Here is a 24,804-nt window from a genome sequence, read left to right as displayed (position 1 = left end):
TCCTGGCTCTGTCAGAAACTTCCTGTGTGATACTGGGCAAGCAGTATATCATCTCTGTGCTTCCATTTCCTCCATGTGCACAATAGGGATAAGGAGTGCTTCCCCAGCTCATCGGTGAAATTAATGTAACATATGTAAAGTGCATGTATATCCCCAGATGAAAGGTGCCATTGTAATAATATTCAAATTATTATGGAAAATAGATAAAGCGACCAGCCCCTGCTAAATGATCGTCTAGCTTTTCACCAGATTCATGAGATCCATGCTAAATGTGATAAGAAAACTTCAGATGTCAAGTGGTTTAGAGTCAGGCTCTGCTCTTGAAATGGAGCTGGCTGTGCCTTTTAAGTGGAGGATGAGATAGCAAAGAATTTGGGGCTGGGAAAGTTGTTGCCGTGGTTAAGCTGCCCCGGTTTATTGGATACCACCATTCATCTCGAGGGGAAGGCTGGGGGATGCATTGCCTAATGGCCAAATCAGGACCAGGAACCCTTCTGTGACACCAAAATCAAAATGAAAAAGAAGGGGCTGTTTGGTGTTTCTGACCTCAGTGACAGCACACAAATCTGGGCTGTGCCAGAAGGGTCACGTGTGGGTGGCAGTGGCAAAGGGGACATGGGATGAAATGGCCTGGGAGCAATCCTTCACTCACAAGGATTATGTTAGGCCTTTACCCAGAGGCAAAGGGAAGAGTTCTGCTGTCACTTGTAGGGCAGTAGCAGATACTGCAGTGGGAGGATGATCAGGTCATAGCACAGAAGTGATGATACCTCTTTGATGTCCTTTGTGCATCTCCCCTTTCCCTCAGCATCACTGCAAGGTATGTTTGGGCAGGACCAAGGCTTCCATACACAAGCAGTATCCATGTTCTTGGCACTAGGAGTGTATCTGAGCAGGACTGGTAGTGTGCAGACATTTGTGTGCTTCCTCTGGACAAATTCACCTCCTGGAGTTCCCTTCCATTGGGAAAGAGCCATTGTGGGGATCACTGGCTACCTGAGCTCACTGGAGATGTGGCTCTAAAAGTGCTGTGCTGGTCTCTCCTGCCACCATTGTACAGTTGCCCAGCACCAAATGCTCAGTTATAGACAAAATTGAATTTACAATTTGCTTTTGGGCAATGTGTAAATTGGCCCTTCATTGATTATTAATGAAGTGCTAATTGCTCTTTGCAACCAATTTTTATGCAAATGCTATTAGTGCTATTTGCACAGTCCTGCAATTTACAGTTTTACATTTGCAATGGCCTGGTGAAAAGATGTGAAAAGATGACAGCTTGTCCTAAAAGAAAACAAGAAGGGGAGGAGGGAGGCAATTGCAAAACTTGCAAAACTTGGAGTAGCAAAATAACACAATTAGGAATGAGGAAACATAAAAAAACCCAAACCAACAAAACATGAAGAAACAAACTCTCTCTCTTTATTGATTGTTACAGATTCAGCGTTGACAGGGGTTGTTCTGAATGTAACAGGATCCCACGGCAGATGTAAACCAGACTCCAGGCATTTGCTTCGTGTTTCAGCGAGGAGGTCAGTGCATGAATTTGCCTGTGAAAACATTGATGCGAGGCTGCCAGCATTCCCCACTCAAGAGCCGGGTGACAAATGACGTGGTGTTAGTTTGTGAATGGAGTGTGGGCAGCTGCTGAGCTGTTTTGCCACGGAGCTCTCCGAGAAAACATCTCTCCCTGCGTGGGGCCAGGAGCTGAGCACTGGCCATCACCTGCCCAGGCTGGTGGGGACACACAGACCTCCTGCCCTGCCCTGCCCTGCCCTGCCATCACACCGGCTGCCTTTACACCTCCCCTTACTTCTGCAAGGAGTTATGTTCTGCCTGGCTCCTACAGAATGGGGGTGTTGTAGGTCTTGTTTTGCTCGTGGGGAGTGAGGGTTTCCAGTAAGGACTTGTTTGCAGCCAAAACTTTCTTAGAGGCTCTGCACGTTCCTCTCTGCTCTGAGGCTGCCCAGGAAGCCTTAGCTGGAGTACATAATCATATTTAGCTCCCTTCAAGCTGCTCCCCGATTGATTCACCTCTATCAGACAAACTTCTCAATGAATTTTACTGCTGCTGTTTTGGGCAGTAGAGCAACCTCATCTCCTGTTGGGGGAACAGATGTTGCTGGTGGCACAGGGTTTGCTGAGTCCTTAACAAACATGATTTTTAATTTGGGTAGGGGCAGCCAGTCATCATTAGGATCCAGAGGAGAAGAAAGTAAGTGAATCACTGCCCAAATGTGTTACCCTAATTCAGATGTCATTAAGGACAGGGCTGACTGCACCCCAAAACAACTCTGCTCTGCCATGGACTCTTGAGTCTTTGCTCTTTGTTTTAGCGGAGATGGGGGAGAGACTGTTTTGCTGAACCACTGAGCATCCTGTGGGCCAGTTCATCCAGCTTTGTCACCAGGATGCCATCTGCAGGCTGAGGTCCCAGCCTGGCAGAGCAGTGTTGGGCTTCCCTTGGCCAGGTGGGCACCTTGAGGAAGGGCAAACATGGGATGGTGAGATAGGAAGGGAATAAACTCTTTTAAACTGTTTTAACTTTCAGATTCCCTCCAGGCTTAAAGCATGCTTTCATTTTCAGTATTTTCTTCTGTTTTCTTTCCAACATCTGGTTTGGAGGACTGTTCTACCCATGCAATAGGAACAAAGCTTCTTGGCAGTGACTGCCTGCCATCAGCAGTGGCAGTCTGGGCTGGGCTTGTTCAGTTCATCCTTAATCTCCAGGCAGCACAGGGAGGTTCAGAAGATGGAGGAGGAAACCTTTTCTCCCTTATAAGAACACTTCTCTGCAAGTGCTGCTGGATCTTCTTGTCCATAAAAATGTCCCTCCTCCATATGCCAAACAAAACCCAAGAAGAAATCATGGACATTATTTTTTGGTACTGCCATTCCAACAGGACCTCATTTCAAATCCCCCAAATTTGAGGAATATATATTTTAAATAAAACGTTATTAAAAAAATGTAGTAAATATTTAATTTTATTTTTATTAAATGCTAAACTGATGACGGCTGACACTTTATTAAAGTGTCAAAAAGAGTGTTCCTACATTCTAATTACTTATTCTAACAAGGAGGCAGCCTCGTCAGGAGCTGTGCGTGCTGGTGTGTGCAGGCGAGGGGCGCTCCTGGTAACTAACACCTATTAAACTATCATTTGCACCTAGAGGCATCTCATTAATATCTCAACTGGTGAGACTGCACTGCCAGTGCCTCCCTGACCCAGGGTGTTGACAGGAGAAATGGCTCCGGGAGGCCTTTCCTCGCTCCAGGCTTTCCTCTACAAATAATTCCGATAAAATTAATAACGACTATTCCACTTAATTGAATTCCTGATAAATGAAGATTCTTCCAGGCGCTTGTTAAAAGCATCCAAGAGATGCAGGAGGGGTGCTGCACGTCATTCTGGGGCCAGTTTTGTTCCTCCCCTCTTTCTTATTCTTGTTTTCTTTGTCTCTCCAAGCCTCTTCCACCCTGTTTGTCTCTCCTGCTGTTCCCTCCTTATCATTCTATTTCTTCCTTTCCTGGCCATGTCGTCTCTTTTCTGTGCCAGTTTCCTTTTGATCTCCCATTTGACCCCCTTCGCTTCCCTGGCTCTGCTTGGATCTACCTTTATGGGTACGTATCACAGTGACTAATTTTCCTCATGGAGCCTTCACCTTATTTCCTCTCTTTGCTTTCCATCTTTATTTCCCTTTCATCCATCTTCCATTTGGCTCTTCATCTCACCAATAAGACCCATTTCTCTCAGGTTTCCTTCCAGGCCCTGAAAAGATTTTTTCTGAGGAATCTCTTCACTGATGTGAGCTCTCTGTCAGATGAAGTTGTGGCATTTCATCTTCAGAGCCATCCAGTCATCAAAAAGACATGTCCTCTCCCAAAGTGGAGTTTGTCATCCTCAAAAAACTGATGGAACATGCATTCATCCCACCTTCTCCATGGATGGAGAGATACTTGTGTGTGGAGAGGAGATTGTCCTCAAGCCAGAATTTATATGACCACCACCTGGATGCCAAATCATTTTGAGAGAGGCAGTGGGCCTATTGGAGGGACACATTGGAGTTTTAGGGCTTTTTATTGCCTTATTGCTCTTATCTTGTGCAGCTGCATTAATGGTGTTCGGGTTTGGTCATCCGTTGTTGAGGTTTGCTTTTGTCATTCCTTTAATAAATATAAAAATAACCACTAAAAAATTCTATTCTATTTTTATTTTATTCCAATTAGAAAAACAAACTAGAAAGTAGACCTGATATTAAAAACACCAACTCGAAATTCAAAGCAAGTAACTTGAAAATAAATAAATACATAATGGGAAAAATATCATTAAATAACACACGAATAACAAGTAATAGGATTTTAATCTTCTTGCTAGGAGAGGCTACTTCTTCAGCACTAAAGGTGACTCACAAGCAGCATCATTCTGGGAAAGTTAAAAGTGGGAATTCAACAAGACTCAAGGATTGTGTGGGACTCAAAGGGATGAAACAGCATTGCAGGGGGCTCTCCTTCCTCCATCTCCAAGTGATGAGTGAAATTGGAAAGCAACATCAGTTCAGAGCTGCTGAGAAACAAAAGATGATCACATCTTCATGAACACCCAGGCAGGCTGGAAATCACTGCCCCACAAGGGTGTGATGTTGAAAGCTGAAGAGAGTTCAGAAGGAGGTTCAGTATTTTTGTGGATAACTACATCCAGAGGTGTATTAATATTATTATTATTATTATTGTTATTATTATTATCATTATTATTATTATTATTACTACTAGTGGTGGTCTGGAGAGCATCTCAGTGTGCCTGCACCAGGACTCCACGAGCCAGTGAAGTTCATTACTCTCTAAACAGGGTTTCTTCCACCAATTTCTGCTGCCTCCAGTGGTAGAGCTGAGACAGAGCCTGAAACGGGCACCTGGAAATGGAACTGCTGTGCTCAGTTTGCACTCGAGCTGTGTTCACAGCTTCTGTGGAGACATCCAAAACAGAGATGATGATGAGAAAGGAAGAGAATAAGTCAGGGAAAGAAAAGATTGGTGGTGGTGGGAAAGCCAGAAAGAAGGAAGGAGAATATCTGAAAGAAAGGAGAAACAAGTGGAGAAGGAAAAGGATTTATTTGGACAGGCAGTAGGAGGATGACAGGAGCCAGATCTAGCAGATGAAGACCTCCCACTGAAATCCAAAGGCAATTACTTGGGGCAGGTCTCTTGCAATGTAACAAAGCAAAGCAAAGCAAAAAAGTTGATTATTTTGATATTTATTTTTACTTTGTGAGTTGGGAAAGCAGAAAGAGGCAAATAGGAACTGGGAAGAAGAATGCAGAGAGTAGGAAAAATTTAGGTAAGCCAAGAGTGCAGAGACCACGTAGAGGGACTGATCAAGCTAGGTGTGTAGACTGGTTTCATGTTTTAATCTAAAAGAGGTGACAACCAGAAGCTGTGAAGAATTGAAGAGGAGGTACCTAATGCTGTGTTTGCTGTGCAGAGGAGGGGCAGGCGTGGCAGGAGCAGGGGCTGTGCTGCCTTCCCTGCCTCGCAGCTGGTCATTGCTGTGGGTGTAATTTAAGGCAGAACTTGGCCTTTCTTACATATTTCATTTACTCCCTTGATTTTAATTGACCCTGTTATGGGCATTTCAAGCATTTCACGAGCCTGTGGTGCCTGGTTTCTCAGGTCAGAGAGAGGTGAGTGCTGTTCCTCTTCCAGAGGGGAAGGGAGTGCTGTGCAGAAGCTTTGGGATGGAGAGAGGGGCTGTGAGTCAGTGTTGAATATGGGTGCACCTTGTAACACTTCTATAGTGGCTTTGCCTGCCTTCATTCACCCTCCTTTTCTTTCCACTATCCCTCTTTCTTTTCTCTGTTTAAGAGTATATTTGTTATTACTCCTGGCTTTTGCAGGAGCACATTTAGCTCTGACACCATCTCAGCCAGGAGGCCACTGGGAATTTCCACCTGTCCCTTGGGTTTGGGGTGGCTCAGGGTGCTGGGTGTCCCGGTCCCCATCGTGCAGGCAGGGTCCCCAGGGCTGGCAGACGTGTTTTGGGCAGCAGCAGCACTGCAGCAGGACAGGACAGGGACAGGACAGGGGTGCCATGCCCCAGGGGTGGGTGACCAGGTGTGTGCCCCACTCCTTCCCTGGCAGTGGATGGGGCAGGCTGCTCGGAGGTACAGCTGCCCGGCCTCAGATCAGTGTTTATTTTCCAGGCTGAAAGGAAGCTTGTGATCCCAAAGCCCTCTGTGTTTAGCCAGACCTCTCATTCACTTGCAGAGGAAACCCATGTCAGCCGCTCCCCTTTGTCTCCCCTGAGCTATTGCTTTGAATCTGAAAGGATTGGGTGCAGATTTCAAGGGATGTTCAGACAAAGGCTGTTTGAACAGCACTTGTGTAAATAATCCATGAAAAACTCTTTGAATAACGTCAATGAAATTTTCTCTGAATTTGCTATTCTTTTTCTCCAGCGGCAGAAAGAAGTGGAAGTCAGGAAAGGGAGGAGAGTCAGTCGGAGGAAGGGAGGGAGAGGGAGGGAGGAAAAGGGTGGGAGAAGCACCGACACTTTTTTCTCTCTGCCAACTTCTCTCAATTCCAAGAAGTAGCTTGACTTAGAAAGAAAAAATCTCTTTGTTATTTTCACAGCTTTAGGAATAATCTCATACGGGACCTCTGTGTCCTCAAACTTCTCCGTACATTCAATATAAGGGGACACCCTTGCATTTCACACTGAAAGGGTAACACCGAGCCAGTTAATTATTAGCCGTGTGGTTTAATGTTCACTTGCTGTACATATGTACGAAACAATTCCCCTTTAGCATGTCGTTTAGTTTGCATTAAAATGGAGATAATTGTTTTGATGCCAAATGTTCCTGTCCCGCCTCCCCCATCCCTCTTCATACAGTTTATACAAATTACAGCCTCGAACAAGAGGGACAAAAAAATCTTTGATTGGGTTCCTTTTGAAGAGATCCAAATTGAATGCCGTGCTGTGTTTGGGGACACCTCAGGCCGGGCTGGGCGAGGAGGGGACCGGGGGCACCGCGGTGTGTCCCCTGGTGCCACACGGGATGGCACCGGCAGCCGGGAAGGGGCTCTGGGGGCTCTGCGCTTCTCCGGGAGCCGCTTCAGTGGATGTCCAGGAGATGGAGCAGTGTTTCTGTGGCCTCTGCCGCCGCTGCCCCTAACGAGCCAGTCTGTCTAAACTCGGAATGAATTTTGTTCCCTTTTCATCACTCCCTGATGTCCAGCTGCTCCTGTCAACACCTTCTTATAGCATGTAATTCATCGCTCAGAGTGACAGCTGGGGCCGTGGGGCTGGGACCAGCTCCTCCTGCCATCGGCTGCACCCAGAGAGGGTCCCTGGCCAGAGCAGGGGCTTCCCTCGCCCCCTCCCCGCACCTGGGGCTCACAACTCTCCCAAGGATTCCCCAGCCCAGCCCAGGAGCAGCTCTGCTCCCCCTGTCCCCCTCCTGCTCTGCCCGGGAACCTCTGCTCAGGCTTTGTGAGGAGATCTCCTTCCAGACCCGGCGGCTGCTGCAGAGCTGGGGAGGCTGAGAAGGGAACCAGGCACTGCTGCCGGGAGGGAGGGTGGCTGTGCCCACTCCAGCAGCTCCTGCAGGGTGCAATGCCACCTGAACACCGACCGTCCAGTCCTTTTATTGCCGAGGTTTGGCTTATTTTGACTGTAGGTCAAAGCAGGAGCAACCTTATCCCCAGATTTACAGGCTGGCACCCAAGTAATGAGTGGTGGCTGTCACCCCATGCATCCCCAAGGCACACCTAGCAGGGAGATGCTTTGCTAATGCTGCTGTGCACAAAAATGTGCAGCTTCCTTCTGTACCAATCCCCACCCCAAATGCCCTCTTCCCTTCAGTCTATCCATCAGTTTCTAATAATTATTCTTTAACTCAGCACTTCTGCCTTCAGTTCTTCCCCCATACCTTCCTGCTGTCCCGTAATTTATTCTATATTTCACCCATTTCTTTTCCTCATTTATAATTCTTCTTTATTTTATTACTTTGCATAATTTCCTTTTAGGATTTGTCATGAAATAAATTCTGCCACCTCTGTCTTCTCATTTCTGCTCTTAAGTGTCAGCCAGTGCTCTTCTGAAGCAGTTTCCAATGACTCCCCAACCCCTGTGATGGAGCTACCCCAGTCTTGGAGGATCTTTCCAAATGAACCTGAGCCCTGAATGACATCTGGGAAGAAAGCCCTGAGTGTAAATCCAGGGAGAACCTCTAGTCAGGTTCTTTTGCTATGGTGAAGTACTGACATGGGCAGAATCATCATCTCATGAATGACCAAATCTGAATTAAAAATCCTGATGACTGAGTGAATGAGGAAGTTGAGGAGAAAAACTGCTGACACATTGATATCCAATCTGTCCTGAAAGGCAGGAAAGCACATAGGGAAACTGAGGCACAGACCTGTAATCCAGATCCTTCAAGGTGTGAGATGCTTGGCTTTGAATCCCAAAGGCAGAGACATCTGACATTTCTGACATTTTGTGTCTGATTCACCTGTTCAAGGTCACACAGGACACTTGAAGGATAGTGATGAAGAAAACAGAATGTCTTTTTTTTGTGGCTCATCTGAGTACCTGAATCTTTCAGCTGAAATGTGGCCCAGCATGAGGCAGAGGACTTGGATGAGCTTCCCTATGCACTCCATCTCCACAGAAAATAGAAACTCTTTTTGTGGAATTGGAGTCCAAATGCTGCTGTCTACTGAAGAAGGTGGATCAACCACATCCATTGAACAGCCCCAGAGCCATGAATTTCCAGTTACCTCCATGGAGTGGAAATTTGAAATTTGCTCAATAACTTCTATGCAGGGTGAAGGATTTGGGAAAACTGGGAATACTGATTGATGAATGCTCCTTGCTGCCCATCTGGGAGATGCCAGAACATGAGGCTTGTCATGAGGCTCCCTTACCCTTGGAAATTCCTTTTCAAACAGTGAGCACCCAGGAAGGACCATTTCTATGAAAGGCAGTAGAGCCTTAATGCAGACATATCTGTAAGGGGAAGAGGTTGCATTCAACAGAGGAAAGAAACAATCAACCCCCAGCCCTGGTAATGTGGGTCCCTCCTGGAAAGCCCTTTTTTTCCTGCAGACAAGAAAAGGATTATTTCCAACACAGTCTTGCAGCAAAGTTTGGGGCCATTCCTGGAGGTGGCTATGCAGGGAACCAGGAATCTGTGGTTCATTTCATTTTTTACAGGGTTCTGATATGAGATTATAGAAATGAATGAAAGGACTCTCTATGCCCAAAATCTGTAATGGTTTCTCCACTGCAGACCTCTGACCTGACTCCAAAGTTGTGGCATCATGTACTAAGGCTCATGAACCCTTTTGAAGGCTCTTTTTGAATGATCCCAGCCCCAAAGATGGCTTTGTGTGTGAGAACCACATGGTGTCATTTGCCACCCCCTTGATTTTTAAGATTCCTGGATCTGAAGCTCAAAGTAAAACACATGAGAACAAAACCTCAGAGGAATCAGATGGAAAACACCCTCCTGGTTCTCTGTGCTGGATGAAAACCACCAGCTTCATCTTCCTAATGCGTTTTGTTTTGTTTTGTTTGGGGGTTTTTTTTCCCCTAGTATGGAGAAATCCCTGTGTGGTTTGGGTTTGCGAGAAGGATTTTCCCTTCATGTGCTGCCACAACCACTGAGATCAGCTGAGGCACTCGAGTGAACGGATCCTGGATGTAATTGTCTGAGGGCTGGTGCCAGGTTTTTTCAGAGGAGGGACCGACTGGCTGTGTTTCAGTTCCACCTCTGCCTTGACAGAGCCTGTCTCCTTTAATCATTAGAGTTCAGTGCACGGCTCTCGCCTGGCACAAGTTGGAATTTCATTTGTTTTGGAGGGAGATTGCTTCTTTTGTTAGTTTAGGTCTTTTGGTTGCAGTTGTGTAAACTGGGACAAGGCGATCCCATTGGCTCTGAGGAGCTGACAGCCAGGAGAAGGCTGCTCTGCCATTCAGTTTTGGGGTTTGCTTTTAAATCCTTAATACATTTTGGCTTCTATAATGAGGCACGTTTTACGAACCACAAACTGTATGAGTGTGTGTTTTTCCTGAACTCAGGGCAGTCAACATAAGTTCAGCACCATAAACTGAGTTTCCTGAGCAAACTAAGTTCTGAATTTATTCAAATGAAAGTGAATGTTGTGTTATTACAGCCTTGCAAAACTCCAGTTAATTTATGGTAGTATGAAATCCATATTTTTAATGACAGTGACACTGCCAAACTCTTTGCAGATGCAGAAACAGCTTCACAGGAGAATTTCAATCTAACATCAACAGGAGATTTGGAAGATGAATTGTGCAAGGATCTCCTTCCTCCAAAGATGCTGCTTTGTTTTGCTTTTTAGCATTTGGTTTGCCTCTAATATTGTCTGGTTTATGATGTTTTAATTATTGCTGTTTATTTATTATAATCATATTTTAATTGTTTGTGTAGTGCCTTGAGTGCCTTGGCAGGGGGGCGTATTATAAATTAAATTATTATTAAAACGTTGTTATTATTATGTGTACCTACTCCAAACTAAGCTAGAGCAGGGAAGACACTCAACTGCCTGGAATTAATTCCTCCTCCCCCTTCTTTTCCTTTGTCTCTACTCAGGAACATAGCTCAAAGGGCTGGAGAGAGAAAAGGATGTTTCACTGACTTCTCTTGGGGCAAGGCAAGCAAGGGGAGCTTTGCCCTGGGCTCCCTTAGGGACCCCATGCTGCCTCCCTTGGGCCCCAGGGATGAAATTAGGGAAAAGGTGTGCTCTGTGAGTCAGGCAGAGGTTGGAGTTATTTTTTAGAGGGGCTGGTTGATGTTTGCTGCAGTACAACAGCATTTCCTAGTTCTAAAATTGAAAGAGAGAGAGGGTCACGAGTGCTTGTAGGGTGCTGGGAGGGCTTGGCCCTGTCTGAATCCCACGTTCCATGTCCTGACCTTTCTGGTTTGCTGCAGACATCACTGTGGGTCCCAGCAGGGTCTCTGCCAGCCCAGAGGAGCCTCACCTGGTGAGCCCACAGCTCTCAAAATCACAGCCAAGGTTCAGCCTCTGGCCCCATTCCTGGTACACAGGGTTGATGCCATTGCTCCTCCACTCCTGCTTTGGCCTCTTTGGGGTTACCATGAGGCAGAGACCAGTGGCCATCTCAAGACCAAAGCACCCTCACCCCCAGCTCATCCCAAGACCAAATAGGACAACTAGGAAAAACCTGAAGAGACATACACTCTAAATTTCATTTTCACTTTCCTCCCCGCAGGTTTTCTCAGACCCTCTGTCCCAACAGGGCCTGGCTGTTGGCAGCATGAGCAGATACCCCTCCCCTGGAACAACCCTGTTCTGTGGGATTGGGATCCAGCTTGAAGGTCACCAATCCCTCAGACCAAAAGAGGTCATCAAGACTCTTCATCCAGCATGGAAAAGAAGGATTTCCCCCTCCTTCAGGCTCCTTATCACTTGCTCAGAGGCTCAGGTGGGAATTATTTGGGTTCTCCATGGATAATAATCTGCTGCAGGGATGCTGCAGGTACTTGGGTGTTATGGTGATAGGAGCCCCACGAGTACCATTGATGGATTAGTGATAATGTGAAGGGTTTTCTTATATTAGCCATCAGTTTGCTAATGAATATTAAGAGACAGTTGTCATATGAGCATCTCTGCCCTTTGGAGCTGGTGGCAAACTTCACACCTTCAGCTCTCCTAATAAGACAGTATTTCATCCTGCTCAAATGCTTATTATAGCTAGTCTGATAGGTACTGTAAGATCTCATTATTTATCTATATGCTTTATTTTGGGTAGATAATAGAAAAAATTGCCTTGAAGGGCAGCGATTTATTCCTACCATTTAGGAATAAAACTGTGATTTTAACTTATGGACTCCTGAATGAAGGTTTCCAGTGGAAGTACAGATCTCTTTGTTTCGTGGCCTGCTACAGACCTCAGTTCACAGCATGGCTGGAGGCCATGAGGACAGGAGAGGGAATTGGCTTTGGTGTTTCTGTAGGATTCCTAATGCCTCAATAAACCCACAGGGTTTCACTAACTGCTGCCCCATGGTGGCATCAGGGAGGGTCAGCAAAAATAGCTGTTCCTGCAGACACTTGGGGTCAGTTTGAGGAGAGGCCATCTTTTCTGTCCCCTCTATTCCCTCTGTCCAACCAGAGCCACATGCCAGGCACCTTCTCCCTCCCCAAGATGCATCCATTTATTGGTCCTGCTTTGGACACTGCAGTTCATCCTCTGCTTTTCCCACCCCTCTCTGGCACATCCCCAGGGATCTCCAGATGGGGCTCAGCTGCTGCCCTTCTCCATATGCACAGCCTCTTCCTCAGGCCCTTTCTGCCTGGCTGTGATGGGAAGGGAGCTGCAATTCCCTGCTCTGCCCCATCCTCCAGCAAAGCCCTGGTAATCCTGCATCCAGGGGCCGTTTAGTCCTGTCTGCCTGGTTTGTGGCTCTGCCACTGAAGGGTCCTAATTTGGTGTCATGTTGAGAGCAGACCAGAAGGCAGGGCAGGGCTCCTGAGGGTTGGGGTCTGCTCCTGATTTTACAACCATGCAAAGTGTGAGCTTGGGAAAAGGTTTTAGTTAAAACCAAGCGCCCACCGGTTGTGTTGTTGCTCTACATCTGCTTTCCTGGCTTAAGGTTTTAATTTTATTGTGTTTGTTGATGATCATTACAAAACTGAAGTTATTTAGGGATAAAGACTTTGAGCTCCTCTGACTTTCTGAGTGTGTAGTAGAACAAGCAGCCCTTTGCTCAGGAAAAATACATCTTCAGACCCTCTGCACCTGCATCACTTCTGCCTGAGCTTTTGATAATGGAGCAACATGTCCCAAATCTCACTCTTCCCGTGAAAACTTAGGCTGTGTTGCCAAAAGCAGATACCACAATGACTGATTTCTTTACTTCTGCCTCTAAGGAGCTTACACAAGAAATCTCAGGCTGGGAAAAATAGGTCCCACCATTCTGTTCTGGGGTAACACAAAGGAAAAACCCACTCTTTTCCAGGGGTTTCTGTCTTGGATTGGGAGGGCATAGGGAGGCAAACACACATGCCTTCCTCTCATGCTGGTGATAGTGGATGTAGCCATGGGATATGTGTAATATAATTACACTGCCCTGTGATAAACCACGCTTAACTCAGCTCCGTTCTTCCCACTAATCCACCTCCAGTGGGATTTCTCCTGACGCCGCAGACTCCGCAGGCTTCAAGAGTGGTCTTTATGAAAGCAACACCAAACCAACCACCTGCCACTGTCTGGGGTTGTGCTTTCCCCCTGGAAAAAGCAGTCACTCATTCCTCTGCCCACAGCCAGCAGACATTACTCACTCTTGTTCCTCTCTGAGCCCCGACACTCCGGGGAGTGCAGCCCCCATGTGCCATCAGGGCTCAGACCTGCAGATTTACACCCTCAGCCTCTTCCACAGAGATCTCTGGATTTATAAGAGGGCAGCAGGTGACCTGTGGAGTTTAACAATGGGTGCTAACCTCGATGGTAACCAAATCAGGCTGGAGCACTGGCTGTTGTATCGGGAACTAAGTTGCAACCCACCTAGAAAATGACATTCATTCCTTTTCTTGAATATATTTTTTTCAGTGAGTCAGGGTGTGTTCTGGCTGTGTCTGTGCTGGGGAGAGATCAGCAGGACAACAGGAGTTTCTGGCCCAGATGGCCTCCATCCTTTTCTACCAAGCTGAAGCCAGAGGAGCTTTTAACTGAGAACAAATTATTTTAGGCCCTCTTCATGCTGCCACTCTTCTACTATGTTTGAAATTGTTATCCCCAATGCCTGATGTGCCTGTAACATGTTTTAACTTCCATGTGACTAAACACTGGGCTCTTGCAGGTCTGCAGCACAGCTCCTGGTTTGCCTGGCTGAAAATCAAATCTATATGTGCATTTGCATACCAGAGCTGGGCTAGGATCCCACCAGCCAGGCAGTTCATTCCCTGTGCAGACAGGTTCTTACTGTATCTCTTTCCAGACAGGAAAGCCCTTGTGACTGAGATGCTAAAAATAACAAATGTGTCTTCATGCCTTCAGTAAGATGGGTGGGCACAGCCTGGCTTTTAAAGGGTTAAGGAGGCTGTGTCCTTGGTGACATGCAATTTATGATCTTGTGAATCCTTTTTTAATTATTTTGCTGTGACAGAGGTGGAAATATCCAACTTCAAACGACTGGCTTTATTGATATGCTGCTATTTGTGCCTCTGTGGAGGAACAATCCCATAAAAGCAATAAATCAGAAAAACCCCTTTTCTCATCAGAGAGAGAGATACTTTCTGGCTGGGAGCAAGAGACCTGGTGCAAAGGCATTTCAGCTCCACGAAGGGGCTCTCTGTGATCTGTGGTGAAAAGCCCTTTCTTACTAACCAGGCACATTTACAGTGCACCCAACTACTCAGCTGCATATCCCCCCTCCAAGTCAGGCCAGGCTCATTGCACATGGCTGGAGTTTGGAATTTTTGTCTGCATTCGTGGATGTTGGCTGAACATCTGTAAAATGTTTATGGCTTTGTGGCTGCTCACATTGGTTAGTTATTTGCCGTATTTGCTCTGAGAGGATGATCAGAAAGCACATTTTAGGACAGAAAAAGGGATTTCAAAGTACAATTAACTGATGCTGCTGGAGAGGAGCTGATTGAGGCCAAAATGGCTGTGTTTATTTGCAGACACGAATGACCAGTTTTCACCACAGAGAACGCAACAAAATCCATCTCATGAATCCAGATGAGAGCAAATATGACATTGTATTTTTATTTTTTTTTTAGTGTAAATAGTTGCCCATAACAGAGATGTACAGGCCTGGCCACAGGAGTACCCAGGCACAGCCATACAAACACCAGCAGTTATGAAATTATTTGTGCTTCCAGCTGCATTTGGCAGGTGCCAGAGCTGAGCTGGGCTCTGCCAGCATCTGTGGAGTGAGCATTGCCTTGGGTCTGACCACTCAGTAACATGTGAGCAAGCCTCTTCCCCTCTCCTTGGACAGGCACAGCCTGACGTGGAGCAAAAAGCACACAGAGACTCACCCTGGGCCCCAGGGATGATCACTAACCCAACCCCTGCTAGCACAAAGGAATTGCAAAGTTTGGGGAAATTGATCCCATGCTCGTCCTGGCCAAATCCTGTCTGTACCTGCAGCTGTGATCTCCTCAGTACCAGCCCTAGAAGGAAACTTCACCAGGGCTGAGCTGACACATTTTTAACAAAAAGTCAAGCATCTGCCCCAAGTCTTGTCTTTGCCAAGGGGGAGACAGCAGTGTACCTCGAGCTGTAGTCTCTAATCTGTTTTTGTTAAGACAATCTGTGAAATATCTGCTCTTCTTGTACCAGTGGAAAATTTTATCGTACCCCAGAATCCCACTCATTTCAGAAGCTGGCCTTTGGTAGCAACTTTTTCTGGCACCCAGCCTGGCCCAGGTCTGAATTGATGATCTCAAGGTAAAATGACTCCAAATGCCATCATTATTCCCTGGAAACACACAAGAAGCAGAAGATAGGGCCTGATTTTTTGGACCCTGGCATAAATCAGGAATGCCTTCACTGATGTCCCAGGCACTTCACATGCTCTGTACTGGTACAAGAGAAAGATGATTTGGTCTCTGAGCTTTTACCTGCTGTTGATCTAATCCTGAGATGCTGCAGAAAATGGGATATTGCTTTTGACTTACACAGATGCTGGATCCAGCCTACAGTGATTAACATTCAACACCTGTGCTTCAATCAAGGTACTTTTCTGTAGTAACATCATTTATGTTGAAACTTCTTCTCCTTCAGTCACTGATCTTCAGGCTTATCTACCTTAGCCCGGTGTAAATCCCGGGTAACCCTGCTCTTGTTGGAGTTATTCCTGATCAGCACTGCTTTAAATGAAATCTGAATGTGACCCACAGATGACATGGTTTCAGGGCCCTGTAAAGACCAGAGCTATAACCCAAGTTCCCTGGGTTATATATCCCCTCATTCATGCTGACCAGCACAAAGCAACATGGATTAGACACTATTTTCATTCCTTGATGTGCTAAAATTTACTGTGCAGTGGGGTCTTCCACATTCCCTGTTTACAGAGGGTGTTTTCATGGGTATGGAACGCTGGCCCATCCTCAGGATTTGACCTCCAAATCCATAAAACTTCTGGGCTTGACACATGCTGCACTGTGAGAGGCTGAACAGAGCCAATCTGAGGGATGGAGAACATTTCCCATCCAGGGAGAAAGGGACTGGGCAGGAATGCAATCCTGGTTTTGGGAGATGGAGTTGATCATCCATGTGGGCAGCCCATCCTCCCGATAAGGGGATTTTCCCATAACTCCCATAAAATCCCATTCATGATCTACAGCCCAACTTCTTCCTTTGTTCACACCCCAGCAGAACCAGCGCTTTCAGGTTGGACTGGACACCCAGCAATGTGGTGTCTGCCAGCTCAGAGCCCACCCAGCATGGATTTTCAGAGCCCATTTCCAACAGAACCTTGTCGTGCCCATGGGAAAGGTGGAACACCACCAGTGATGGACAGCACGGGTCTAAACCCCTGCACCGCTGCAGAGCTGGAGCAAACCTTGTGCAAAATGATCACTTGCTGCTGCTTGATCACATCTTGAGGGTAACTGGTGAGGCCAGGCAAGGAGAAACCAATGTCTGCCACCTCGGAGAGCCTCCCGGGCATGTTCACACCTCCAACCTTGCGACCCCCTCGGGAAATCATCCCACTAGAGGGCACTGGGAGTCGATTTTCCATTCCCTTCTCTTAGTTTCTGCTCTTTATTTGAGTTTCTCCTTGCTTAGCGTTCTCCCCACCTCTCCCTCCTCTTCGCTGGCCAGCTCAGACTGTTTAAATTGGAAATTATTTGTATTACTGTCTGTAAATAATAGATGAGGGAGTGAAGTGGAGTTGGTGTCCCTTCCATAAACTCCTCCTCACTTTAATTAGTGCGAAACAGCCTGGTGAGAATGCGAGCTGCCTTGATGCTGGTAATTAAAATTGAAACCACTGAAAAGCTGCTCTATTTTTTATCGGAGCTGCTGTTCGGAGCCGGGAGCCTGCGGACGGCTCTGCAGTAAAGAGTGATAATGAAGGTGTGAATTCCCGGAGGGAGGAGGGGCAGCTGTAGCGATGGCTGAACTTACACCAGATGAAAATGCAGGAGCAATTAGAGGTGGCTGTGTACAAGCTGGGCATCGGAGATTAGTTGGCACCTTGGGAACATGGCAGGGAGGGACAGGGAAGGGGGAGATTTTTTTTTATTTTTTTTTTCCATTTTGAAAAAAAAAAATTAATAACAAAAAAATAGAAAAAAAGGTGGTAACTTAAAATAGAGACAAACATGTGCAGTGTTGCTGCCAGAGCAAGGGATGGTGGAAGATGGGGCTGCAGTACGGAACATGTGGGGTTGGAGACAGCATTGAGAGACAGCAGCATTGGTCACACTGGGTTTTTCAGGAGCTCCCTGGCTGCCCTTGAAGGAAAGGCATGGGCTTGCTGCCATCCCCAGGTGTGCTGCTCCTGAGTGGGCATCTGAATATCTCTACACGTCCTCTGTGTGCCCATGAACTGAACCAAAGCCAAGTGGTGACCACTGAATTCTCCTCCCCATCTTCTGTTAGGATCAAACCCCACCTCTGAAAAATAGTGACTGCTAACTTGAGTATCCCAGAGTGATGGAAAATGGAAGAGCACAGAAAGATTAGTTATTCTTAGCCAAAAAGGAGCTTGGCAAGAGTTGCTCTAAGTAATCAGATGTGGTCATTAATTGCTTCCTGCTCTGACATGTTCATCTTAGTGTGGGCTCCACCAAGCAGTTGATAGTGTCTGCTGGGCAGCAGAAAACGTGTCAGATAATATCATGTATATACATTCTCTGTCTATAATAAAAGCTGTAAACCTGCAAAATCTCCTTCTGGCTACAGCCACCCTGCAAGGAAAACACTCTCTGAACAAAACCACAGGAGACAGAGGTGCTTTGGGGGAACAGAAGCTCCTCCATCCTCCAAGAGCTGATGGGAGCCTCTACCCAGAGGGCACCTCGCTCCATCCTGCCTCATTAGCTGCCTAGACACTGGAGAACACCTGAAGGTGTCAAACTGTCTTAATTAAGACCCAAGAATTTTTGTAGAAGAGAAGTTAAGGAGGCTGTAACTTGCCTGCCCTGAATCAGTTGTGGTTTCAGAGGGTTGGTGCAGCTCCATGGCAGTAATTCTGTTCCTAATGTGAATTTAGGCTCCAAAGGAGGAAAAGTTCCAACTTTCTGTAGGAAGTTGCAATATGGAAATGAAAAGCCAAAATTTTAAAACTGACCATGAAAGGAGCAAACTTAATGTATCCTGCAATATCATAGATCTGTTAAGTAAATAGGAGCCAGAGCATTAGTGTCCTTATGCACCAAGAAAGAGGAAAAACATTGCTTAATTTGAAACACAGACTTGGACTGCACCTGCATGAAGGATTCTGCTAAATTTTCATTGAAATGTTCAGCACACTTGGTTTCCTAACAAACCCCATGGCTTTGTAGAATAAGCATTTTCTGGTGAAAAGCTGCTCAGCTTTTTTTCTTAGTCACAGTAACACAATATTTTTACACTTGAAATGTCTCGCTTGATCTCCTGAAGGAAGAATTTGAGAGAAGATTGAGGGCAAAGGAAGGAGAACTGAGATGCCCATGGCTGGAGTTGTTTGTTTTCAGTTAATGTGATATTCTCAGGAATATGCTGATCCAGGTATAATGGACTCTCCACAATGCTGACGAGTGCCTCAGCATATTAGTGAGATCTCCATTATTGATATTTATCTCCTATATCTTCTCTGCCTAAGAGTTTCTAAGCCTTGTCTATGATTTCATCTATGAGGTGCAAGCATTCCTCAGAGAGACTTCACTAAACTCTCCAGAGTTTGGAAACTGGCAGTTTATAAACCCAAGAGATGGGCAAGTTTAGAATCATCTGATGCTTAGAGACTCGGAACAATTGTGTTTGCTCTTGTTTTTGGTTTGTTGTAATGAGGCTATTTTATTTTATTATAAACCAGGCAGGCCTTGCAGTTGAATTAAGCCTTTGTTCACTATTACACACTGCTCAACACTGTTTTCTCAGTTAGTAGGTTGTATTCTCTCACCTGTCAGGCATGATACAAAAATGTGATTTCAAAACTGAGAGGGCATTTTCTCAAGCCTACAGGACACGTTTGTTTATCAGCTTGTTTCCCTCACTGGTCAGTGGCTTTTGTTATTTAAACCAAAGGGAAGGTAGAACAGATTTGTTTCTGAGACATCTTGTGTACAAATATTTGGGACTCTGTGTCTTTTGTTTTGCAAAATAATGTTTTCAAGACAACTGAGCTGTCAATTTGTCAGAAGGAAAAATATGACTCTTCAGAAATGCTTATTTCCTTTACTGAATGCTAGGAAATTTCTAGGGGAAAAAAAGTTATTAGGATAGAACTAAGTTAGAAGATAAATTGAAATTCTTTGATTGAAAGTAATGTTATTAAAAAGTTTTAATTATTGAGAGGAAAATGTAGGAAAGGCACTCAGAGCTAACATAAAAATGATTGGAAACTGGTAATTAAAACAAAATGCTTGAAAATTAAACATCACAAAATATGAAACTGCAAACATGGCTCTGATTCAATGCAACATTTAAAACTTGGGATTGCTATTAAGTTGTAGATGGTTGGTTTGAATTCTGTGGGTCTATGTTGATGCTGAAAGTAAGGCAAATGCTGCAGGGCTTTCCTGGTTGAGGCCACCAGACTTCAGGTCCCATCCTTATCCCTCCAATTAAATTTAGATTTCCACTCTAAAGCAAAACTTCTTGCTCTTTCTGAGAGTATCTGGATGCCACCTTCCCTAGGTGTTTTTAAAGATCATCAGTTTCACCCTTCCAAATAGTTAAAGCTTTATTTTGCAATCCCACTGCAATTACTTGAGCAGAGAGCCTTGTCTCTTTGCAGAGCACCAACTTCTGCACAGCAAAGGTTGCTTTCCTCGAGTGCCAGCCTCTGGATTTCTACACAAACATCTCCAGAACATCTCTGGGATCTTGCAGAACTAGGTCTGTGTTTCCTCAGGAACCCCTTGTGCAGGAGTTGGCATCAGACAGCTGTTCCCATGGTCACTGGGTTGGTTTGGGAGCCTGCTTCTCCAAAATACTGTAAGGAGCCCTAATAAAAGCAAGGGGTGGGAAGTACCAGCACTCTTCTGTTGGCATTTTCTGCACCAGAAAAGCCACCACTCCTTTGACAGTCACAGCCAGACAAGACCCATCTAGTCATCTTTTCTATTACCAGACTGGGTTTTTCTACATGATCAGAGCAGTGAATGTCACCTTGTTGCCATCCTCTGATGGACAGACTGCCTCATCCCCTCCTCCAGGACACCTAGGAGAAACATCTGAGCCCCACATGGGACCTGGCTCCTGCCACCTTCTTTGCCCACAGTGCTCTTTCCCAGGAGAGACTGAGAGAGAGCAATCTTAGACTTGGAAGAAGGTAATTTGAATTGAATGTGAAGTTGTTACTAATTTAATGTTTATCCAATAACAAGGACTTTGCAAAACCCCTTACCTTTTCATGAGCCTCAGGTAACACTGTCAATTCATAATTGCTATGATTCCTTTATCCTGTGGTTTAATAAATAATTTACCTAAATTATTAAAATGAAAATTTCAACATTATTAAAAATTAACCAGGTTAAATGAGCAAACAGTAAATAGTGCTGGGATTGTCCTGCGTGACAAGAGTCCACAGCTTTTATTGTCTTTTTCCCAGGCGCAGAGGGGACGTTCCTCCCTCCCCCTCTTCCTCCTCCCTCCCTTCACTTCCACTGCTCTGTTCTCGTCTTTCACAAACTCCTCTCCTTGATATTAGTTTTCTTCACAGCCTGTTCTGTCATCTCCATGTCCTGTTCTCCAGTGTTGGTTTGCTCTTCCTTCCCATGAAGCCTCTCCCTCCCTGCTGCAGCACCAGGCATCCATCTCCTCTCTGCACACTCTATTCTGCACACATATGTGGAACAAGATGCCTGGTGGGCCTTTTTGTGCTTTTTTTCCTTTGATCCGTGGCTGGCAGTGCCATCTGATGCCAGGAAGACATAGATCCAGGAGAACATATGATCTCCAAAGAGCAGAGAGTTTGTCAGGTCTTCAGGACGCGGGCTGCTTCCATTCATGAAAAATTTATTAAATTCTGACTGCTCTTAAAGGATAGCAGCTCTGTCATTTTTAATTGAAACATTCAGTTTGCCCAAAATGAAGTGCTCCATCTTCCAGGCTGTATCTCTTGCCAGATTTTTTTTTTCTTCTCTGTAATTCCTGCTGAACTGCTCCTTCTGCTGCTTTCTGGCAGAATTCCTCATTGACTTGAAAGGGTTCCCCCCCTCCAGGCTTCATCCCATCCATTTTGCCTTTCAGCACATGGGAGTCCTGGAAATGGCCTTTCCTCCTGGCATTTTTTCACACATGCACCAGCACAGACCAAGGGGCACACAGCTGATCTTCTCCATACCTGGGAGAATGAGGCACCCAGCTCCTGCTGAGTTTTGGTAAGAGCTCGGTGCCAGCAGGCCTGTCCATCCCCTCCCCAGGGTGACCATGACACCATTCCACATCCCCTGCAGACACCTGGGCTCTGAAAGGCAGGTGTGGACTTCTTAATGCCCACTAATCATGCTTTTCTTTTTCTTCTGCTGCTAAGAGACCACGAAGGGAGCCAGGCAATATTTGCCACTGAAATTTAGGTTTGTTGACAGGCCCCTTCCTATTCCTTTCTGAGCAGCCCTTGTGTAGTTCCCAGCCTTGTTACAGTCCTGTTTAGGATGGAAAATGAAGGGAAAAAAATCCCACCTGCATGCAGAAGCAGTGGTGGTGTGAGCCACAAGGATAATTCAGCTGGAATGTGTCCAGGGGACCTGGAGTGCTTGCTCCTACAACACACTCTTGAGAGGTGAAGCCCCAAGGGTATGGTCAAAGTGGAGGCAAATGGATGCACTATGAAAGTGGTGAGACCCAGAGCCCATAAAACAGGGGAGATGTGTCCATGGGGAACGTGGCAGTTATTGACTGCACTGTCACGTGGCATGGCCTTTCCTTCCACAGTCAAGGCTGATATCTGAATTACTTCGGATTTTAACCACAATTAAAGAGCTAATCAAGGTCAACAGCTCCTTTCAAATACAGTTTAGTACAAAATCCTAATGCAGGAATTACACAAATTGATATTGTCAATATAATGGATTCAAACCAATTGTGCTAAACAAGGTTGTATCAAGTCTGCACTCTGTATTAGGTGAGGGCTAATTCTGTCTAGCAGCAGTGGAGATGAACAGAAAAACAGATACATCAAGGCTTCACAGTCTGGATTTATTACCAAGGTGGTTTTTACTCCCCTCAAAGAATTCATTAGTCTAAGAAAACAGTGCAGTTCTGAGGATTCAGTTCCATTCAGAAGGCAGAATGAACAAAATTGAATGCATGCGATCTCTCGGTCTAATCTGCAGGAGACGGAAGGAAGGGACAGTCAAGAGAAATGATGAACCTAGAGAATAAATCTGAACAGCAGCCCTTGGTGAAAAAGGAGGTGACAAAAGACTCTGCTCAGCTGCCCAAATGGATTGCACTGCTTGAGACATCTTAAAGTATCCAAGACACCAGGCATGGCTGGAAGAAGTGACAAGAGACCTGTAGAAAACCCATATTCTGCCAGCATGGCAGATCTCCAGAGTGCCTCAAATGAACCCTAGGAGGTTTAACCCTCTCACACCAAGTGACATCCCAGCTTTGTTTTGCTCTTCTTTGAGTCCCTTTAAGGTTTCACCAATGGGTTTCTTCCCAGCTTTGTAGACATGACATAACTTTCTCTTTATCTCAGCATCCAACCTTTTGATTCCTGTCCTCACAGGAAGAGTGTGGAGTGACCCCAGCCCTTGCTCCCACTCTCCAAACTGTTTTGGAATGGTGGGAGACAGCCAGCTTTTCCGGGGTCCGTGTGAAAGAAGCTAAATGGGAACATGAAGGTGGTAATGGAGTGGAAGCAGAGCAAAGAAAACCTCACTGATGGATTATTAGGCACTGTCAAAGTTTCAGCAGAGTGGAAAACTTGGAGGCAGGAGTAGTAACCCATGAAAAATCACCTCTTCCTTTTCCTGTTCATGGCAGGGCAGCGTGTCCAGATCAAAGCCACCCGTCAGTGCTCAGCCTCAGTCACACAATTTACGAGGCACTGGGGCACCAGCCCATTAACAGCCCTGGTAATTCATTGCAAGGGCAACAGGAGGTGTAAATCCCCTCCCCTCAGGACTTACACATTTACCCAACTGTCCCCCCAGTCACTGGGCCTGGACATCAGAGGGGCTGATGTTGTGAATGAGAAGGGCCACAAGGGGAGCATCAGGGAAGGAGAAGACACTGAGGAGAGTCTGGGATGGTTGGAGGGGCTGGGAGAGGCACGACCCAACAGGCAGACCCATTTTGCTATGCACCCATTAAGAAAATCTCATTGGTTTTTATTGCATTCTGACCTTCCAGAGCTCCTCCTGGCAGTTTCCCTTGGGATCAGCGTTGGAGAAGGAGCATGCTTCATGCACATGGGCAGCTGGGAGGCCTCTGCACTTTTTCAAGGTCTGTGAGATATTGTGCTTCCCACACGGGCAGTTCCTGCTGCCAGCAGCTGGTTTAGAGGCTCAACAACACCAAAATCATTGATGGCTGCAGGTCACACCAGCTACGGTGAGATACAAGGTCACAACACAATTTGGAACCTGAAGACCTAGAAATTCCTAGGTGGAGAACATTCATCTAGCATTCCATCACTTCTCTGGCAGCACTCACACAGACTGTTTTCTCTTACATTGTCTCTTACTCTTCTGCAACATGCCTACATTCAAAAATAGCTTTGCAGAAAGCAAATGCTTTGTTGCTTCCCCAAGACAACAAACACCAGATTTACTCCTTGTTTTCTTTTGTCTGGCTACTCCATCCATTTTATCTCACTCCCTTTTCCTATGTCTTCACCTTCCCCATAGTCTGACAGTCCCATTTCTTATTTCCTATCACTATTTCTTGTGTTATACTCCATTTTCCTTGCACTAGTATCTTTCTGCTCCTCCATGTTTGGCTCCAGCTGTTTCTGGCTTTCAAAAAGTCCCCTTCTGTTTGGTCTTCCCTGACTTCTTTAATTCTTCTGCTGTTCTCTGTGCCTGCTCAACTCTTTAACATTTGCTAATATTTGGTGTCAGAAAACTTGTCTCAGCTATATGACTAGGTTTAAAGCATCTATATATTCACAAGAAAACTTTGAATGTGAGTTTTCCTCTTCAGCAATTGGTACGCTAGAATTAAATCCTCATCAGAGGTGCTTGCCTTTAAGGGCAGCAGTGGAGATAAATAGGCTCTGAAGCAGAAATGGAAGGCTCACCAGTCATATTCAGCAAGTGAGATAAGATGGCCAGATCAGTGAAGTGTTTTCTTGCAAAAATCTTTCAAATTTCTCTTAAAAAGGGGCCTTTTAAAAATTAATTCCACTGCGGTTTCTTTTGTGTCATTTTTAAGTTGCTACTTATCATTTCTTTTTGAAGCAAGACTACAAACAGATTTCCATCAATTTCTCTCAGAAACTCATTTTCTATTTCATATTATGCAGTTCACAAGAAATATGGCTAATTTCCCAGCCACTGGTTGCTGTGCACTTGACCCCATGGTCACAGGGCCAGGCAGATGTGCCTGCAAGACAGGAGAGCACTGCTTGACTGGTTTGGCTCAGCATGGGACAGGGAAGTGACCAGCTAAAATGAGATGGAGTGGTCAAAGTATTTCC

The sequence above is a fragment of the Parus major genome, chromosome 14 (assembly GCF_001522545.3).
Source record: "Parus major isolate Abel chromosome 14, Parus_major1.1, whole genome shotgun sequence".
Lineage (NCBI taxonomy): Eukaryota > Metazoa > Chordata > Aves > Passeriformes > Paridae > Parus > Parus major.
Note: the sequence above shows the minus strand (reverse complement) of the source record.